Genomic DNA, 6,084 nt, shown 5'->3' on the forward strand with positions numbered 1-6,084 from the left:
TTTTGAGGACTACTGGAGGAGAGTCACTTATTTCCCTCTCTTTGCTGGGTTCTTCCTATCAAACTGAGGCCTACTGTAGTTGAAGATGGGCTTCTGAGTAGCTTGAGGACCAGGAATCACATGCCATGTTGAGAATACCCTAGGTCCTTGGAGGAGAAGGTTGAGGTTCATGTGTGTGGAGTGCTGTATTGAAAATCTTGGTAACTGCTCAGGGGTGGGGAGTGCATGGCCTAGGTCTGCAGTGCAGGGAACAGGAGAGGGAGCTCTGGTTTCTCCCTCCATTATGGTCTGATTCTCATATTAGTCCTTTGAGATGGTGTAGAGGGGAGGCTGATACTCATAAGGGTTAACTTATCTGAGACCACCAGCCACGGAGGGGCTAGAAAGGGGTTCACACCTAGATCTGTGCAACTTCAGCTCTCCGGCTTCTGCCTTTCGATGACTGTTCTTTTGAAGAGCAATTCTAAAGCCCCCTCTCCTCTTTCACATCTGATTTGAATGGCTGAGCTGCCCCCATCTCAGCCTCCCTCTTCCCGGATTGAAGTGGCCTGAATTCATAGCAGCAGCCACATATCCTCTTGGTCACTTTTCTGGATCCACTCCAGGACCATGATGAATCAGAGGGGCAGCCACTCGCCCTGTCCTGGCTGTGATAACCATCAGCCATTCCTGAAGCTTCCCAGGTGGCTCCAGGCGCTGTCCAAGAAGGGATGGGGGAGGAGGCCCAGGCCACAAGGGTTGCTGGAAGGAGGGAGAAGGAGGGATTGGAAGATTCCAAGGAGAAGAGAGACCCAGCAAATCCTGGTGTCAGCTAAACCTGCTGCCCCAGGAACCTACAATGTCATCCCCCACGTCTCAACACACACTTCCCTTTGTCTATTTATTTAGGTACCACGGATTGAACTCAGGGACACTCAACCATTGAGCCACACCCCCAGCCTTATGTTGTATTTTATTTTTATACCTTTATTTTACTTATTTATTCATTTTTATGTGGTGCTGAGGATTGAACCCAGGACCTCATGTGTACTAGGCGAGTGCTCTACTGCTGAGCCACAATCCCAGCTCTGTGTTGTATTTTATTTAGAGACAGAATCTTGCTGAGTTGCTTAGGGCCTCACTGTTGCTGAGGCTGGCTTTGAACTCTTCTGTCTCAGCCTCCCGAGCCGCTGGGATTACGGACCTGCACCACTGTGCCACGCCTCACTTTAAATTTTTAAATGTTTTTCGTACTGGGGATTAAACTGAGGGGTACTTTACTACTGATGTACATTGCCAACTCTTTCTAATTTTTTTTTTTTTTTTTTTTTGGTACTGGGGATTGAACTCAGGGGCACTCAACCACTGAGCTACATCCCCAGTGCTTTTTTGTATTTTATTTAGAGACAGGGTTGGATCCCCAGCACCATACACACAAATTTGCTTAGCGCCTCACTTTTGCTGAGTCTGGCTTTGAACTTGCGATTCTCCTGCCTCAGCCTTTTGAGCTGCTGGGATTACAGGTGTGTGCCACTGTGCATAGCTTAAATATTTTTACTTTTGATACAGTCTTGCTAAGTTGCCGAAGGTCTTACTATGTAGACCAACTTCTGGCCTTGAACTTAACATCCTCCTGCCTCCACCTCTGGAGTCTCTGGGATTATAGGTGTGTGCTGCCATGCCTGGCTCCTCACTTTTATTTTTTTTTAAATATATTTTATTTATTTTTATGTGATGCTGAGGATTGAACCCAGGGCCTCACATGTGTGAGGCAAGCGCTCTACCACTGAGCTTTAACCCTAGCCCCTGGCCCCTCACTTTTAAAGAGCAAGTCAGGCACAGGCCTGTGATTACCATCAGTATCTGACAGCCCTTCCCCTTCCCAGTCTGCAGAGCACTTCCCCATCAGTGTCTCACTGGGTCTTCCCACAACCAGAATGGTATAGAGCTGGGGCAGGAATGCTGTGTAAAGCAGGGACTTTAGATTAGACCTGGAGATCAGACCACGTCCAGTCCTGGCCTGTGTTGTCTCCATCTCTGCCTTACAGATGAGTGGGGAGTTTACTGACTTGCTTCAGGTTACATGGGCTGCCAGCAGTGGAGGCTAAAATGAGGCTTCCTGAGAAGGAAGGGAGAGCGGCATCTAGAGGCTCTGGTTAGGAGTTGGTTAAAGTCCTGCTTAGGAATTTGCTTGTTTTTGTGTGCTTATGATCTGTTTGTTTTCCTTCAGTTTCCTAGTAAAAGATATTTTTGAAAAATATCCCCCTATTTGGCTGAACTGGAGGAGGAAGGACTCATCTCCTCTATACCTTGGTCTAGATGTTCTAGAGCCAGGTGTGCAACAGCCCAAAAGGGGTTGGGACTGTGGGTTGTCAGCCCCTTCTGGTTGTGGGCAGGAACCTGTCAGCCCATCTGGCAGCCTTGGAGCTGGGCTTGAAGTCATCTGCCACAGAGCTGGGCAGGGGGATGGGGAAGGCTGCTGTTTCCTGCTATGGCTTTATTAGCTCAGCAGTGAGACTCCAGCCTCCCTCCCTCTTTGCTCTAAAGAGAAAGATGTCTGCAGAACAGTGTGTAGATTCCCAGCAGAGTGACAGGATCCAGCCTGGCCCAGCCAGGGACGGGGGATGCCTCTTCAAGGGGAGGGTGTGGGCTTAATGCTCTGTGGCCCTCCAATCAGGAAGCATCAAAGGCAGGTTTAGGCCAGCAGTGGGTGAGGAAAATGGAAAGGCTTAAGGGACTGGGGAGGGACCCTGGTGACATGACACACTGTACCGTGACCAGCAGCCTGAAGCCCTGGGCTGTGTCCTTAGGCAAGTTTCTTTTCTGTGGGCTTCAGTCTCATCCCTAAAGGTTAGATGAAGCATGCACCTGCCTTGAAGTTGGCTTATCTAGTGGGAAATATTTATGTTCATCTATTTCCTCGTGCCATGACAGGAAATGATGCTGGTAAGCAGTTTTATTGTGGCCTCACCCACAGTTGATGTAGTACTCTGAAGAAGTGGTGGTGTTGAGTACTGATGATCCAGCACCGTGTCCTGAGGGGACCTGCCCACCGGGGAGGCTGTAGCTGTTGCTTTCCCAAGTAGAAGCTCCCAGGGTGCAGTAGTTCTTTTAAGTCCATTTATGGCCTTTGTCCCTGGCAGGAGGCCTATGAGGAGGAGGAGAAGTGGGGTCTCAGTAGGTTAGGAACCGAATTGAGAGTAGAGGGTTTGGCTTAATAAGAAGGCATCCCCAATCCTAGGGATGATGAAAGTGGCGCTGGCCTGGAGTTAAGGCCTTGTGTGCCCCTGAGGCTAGTGTGCCCCTGAGGCTTAATTAGTTCAACTCATTGCTGAGTTGAACTAATTAAGCCTGAGAGAGCCACTTCCTGGTCTAGGAGCAGTTTGGTAGAGCTTGTCCTGGGTCCCCCCTGCCTCCCTTGGCACAGTCACTTTCATTTTTTCTTCTCCTGGGTGCCTCTTGCCTTCTCTGTTTTGGGGGTTCTGCCTTATCCTTGCCAATACTAGAAGGTGCTGATGGGGCTAGATGCTGGCCTTGTTCCAGGGTGCTGCATAGTCGATTTCCTCATTAGATTGTGAGCTCCTTGAGGGCAGGGGCCAGGTCTGAATTGCCTCTTGGCTCCCATGTCCAGCATGGAGCCTACATCCTTGGCCCCTGACCAGAGGGTCCAGTTGCTTGTGGCCTCAGTTATTGGGCTGGCCAAGGAGGAGCAGGCCTGAGTTGGGCCTTCTCCCTCACAGGTGGCATGGGCAGGGATGGGAGTGTGTGCCGAATCAGAATACATGGCTCCTTGTGTCCAGCTTCCTCTTCCCGCCTGGCCCAGGGCTTGGGAACAGTGGCTTTCTTTCTGGGGCAGCCAGGGCCCCTGGCCAGAGTATGCTCTATCGGCCCTGTCAGCTCTTCAGTGAGCCCTGGTCCTGCTCTTAACCTAGAGAAGGCCCTGGGTTATTGGTGTTGTTCTTGGCGGACCACTGGGCCCCTCAGCAAACAGGGAGGCGAGTGTGCACCCGGCCTGGGCCTGTTTGTGTTGGCCTCAAAGGCGGGGGATTAGCTCAGCTGGGCTGCTAATTGCCTCCAAAGTGCCTGCCCGGGATGCTGACAAGGGCTGGGCCTCTAGTCCCCTCCTCCCCCAGCAGGCACTGGGCCAGCCTTGGGGGCCTGGCCCAGAAGGGCCCCTTCTCTCCCCTGTCAGCGCCTGCTTGGCCTAGACCCTTGAGATGCGGGCAGGGGGTTACCAGGACTGGCAGCTCAGGAAGGAATGGGGGGAGATGTCTATGAAGTCATCGCCTGGGCTGGGCCAGGCACGCTCCACAGCCTCCCCCACATCCTTAGACACCCCCACCCCACTCTGCCTCAGATGCCTTCTCCTACAGCCCAGCACTTTGTCTTAGTAGGAAGCTGCTGGGCTCTTCACCTCAGCCACTGCTGTTAGGTCCCTCAGTGCCTTCTCTTTCTTGGGCTTTTCTGTTCCTCTTGTCTGCCCCCCAGTTTCTAGCCCTTCTTTGCCCCCTTTGGTTGCTCTGTTCCCTCCCTTCTGTTCAACCCTGTGGTCCTATGTTCTTGCCTTTGCTTGGCACTGGTCGACCTTAAACCTGCTGTGGTGCCCCAAACTTTGTGGACCACTGGTTTTCAGGAAGAGGTGGAGTTGGAGGTCCTCTTTGTCACTGTTCCGACAGCTCTCCCAGACACCTTCAGGTCTGAGCTCTGAGCACAGCTGCCCAGGATGGAGCCTGGACACAGCCTCTGCCAGCCTGCCTAGCCTGAGGACTGAAGGCCTTCCACGCCCATGGGGGATCCCTCTGGGCCGCCACACACCAGAGCTTGGGAGCTCTGTCCCTCCCACCTCCACTTCTGAGGGTGCTCCTTGGCCTCGCCCTCTTGCTGCTCACAGTGGGACCTCAGCTCAACTTGCACAGCTGGTGTCTGCAGCCCCTTTGCCCTGACCTTTCTCACTGCCGTTTGGGTATCCTGGCCCCTGGGAGTCCCTGCTCTCCTCTCTGTGGCTTTCTACCCAGGGAGACCAGCCTGCTTCTAATCTCTGGGATGGGGCCAAAGTCAGGGTGCCTGCCTCGGCTCCTAACCATTCCACATTGTCCCTGCTTCCTCCCTTGGCCAGCCCCCTTCATCTTATAACTACCTCCTATGTTCTGGCAGGGAGGATAATGGCATTTATAGTAAGAATTGCCATTTGTGGAGCTTCATGTCTGTTAGCTAAGGCAACATAATCCTCAAGAAACAGGTTCTGTTATTTAGCCCCATTTACAGTGTGCGTTTGGGGGGAAGCTCCATATTACAGACGAGAAAGCAAGTCCAAAGGAAACAGTGAATTTTCTAAGGGTTCAAATAGTAAAGAACTTATATTTCTGTGATATAAACCTGGGCCTGTCTGACTCCAAAGCTGTAACCTTTCCATAGTTCTAGAAAATGCTAGGGCATGGATACCGTTACTTTATTCCACTATCCTAGACCCTCTGCATCTCTAGTCCTTCTTCCCACCTTTGACTCTTTGATTGTGAGGACAGAAAGTCCTTTTATTTTTTAATTTTTTTTTTAGTTGTCAATGGACCTTTATATGCGTTGCTAAGAATCAAACCCAGTGCCCCACACATGCTAGGCAAGCGCTCTACCATTGAGTCCCAGCCCCAGCCCTGGAATGTCCTTTTCTATCCATTCTTAACCTCCCAGTCCTTCACAAATCATGTGTACCCGCTGTCCTGAGAACACTTTCCCTCAGCCAGAGCTTGACCTCAGTAAAAGCCCGGCACACAGCCTAGCTATTTCCAGGCTGGTGTGGATTTACTTCCATGGATGTGAGGGACAAGCTCTTTCGGTAAGGATGAGGACCTCGCCAGCTGGAGTAGGGGCTGGGTCCTGAGGAGCCACCCTGGGTCTGCGAGCAGCAGGGAATCCCTGGGGCTGAGGCTTAGAGTTACAGGTTCTCCACCCTGCTGTTCTCTGGTCCCAACCCTGGAGTTTACCTCTAGCCTCAGACTTCAGATTCCTTTGTCCCTCAACAGGAACTAAGTTTCGTTGCATTGTCTCCTGTGTCCTGTGTCAGCACCCTCTTCACCAGACCCTCCTCCCCGTGTCTATATCACGAAAGGC

Source organism: Urocitellus parryii, chromosome 11 (genome assembly GCF_045843805.1).
Source record: "Urocitellus parryii isolate mUroPar1 chromosome 11, mUroPar1.hap1, whole genome shotgun sequence".
In the NCBI taxonomy this organism is placed as follows: domain Eukaryota; kingdom Metazoa; phylum Chordata; class Mammalia; order Rodentia; family Sciuridae; genus Urocitellus; species Urocitellus parryii.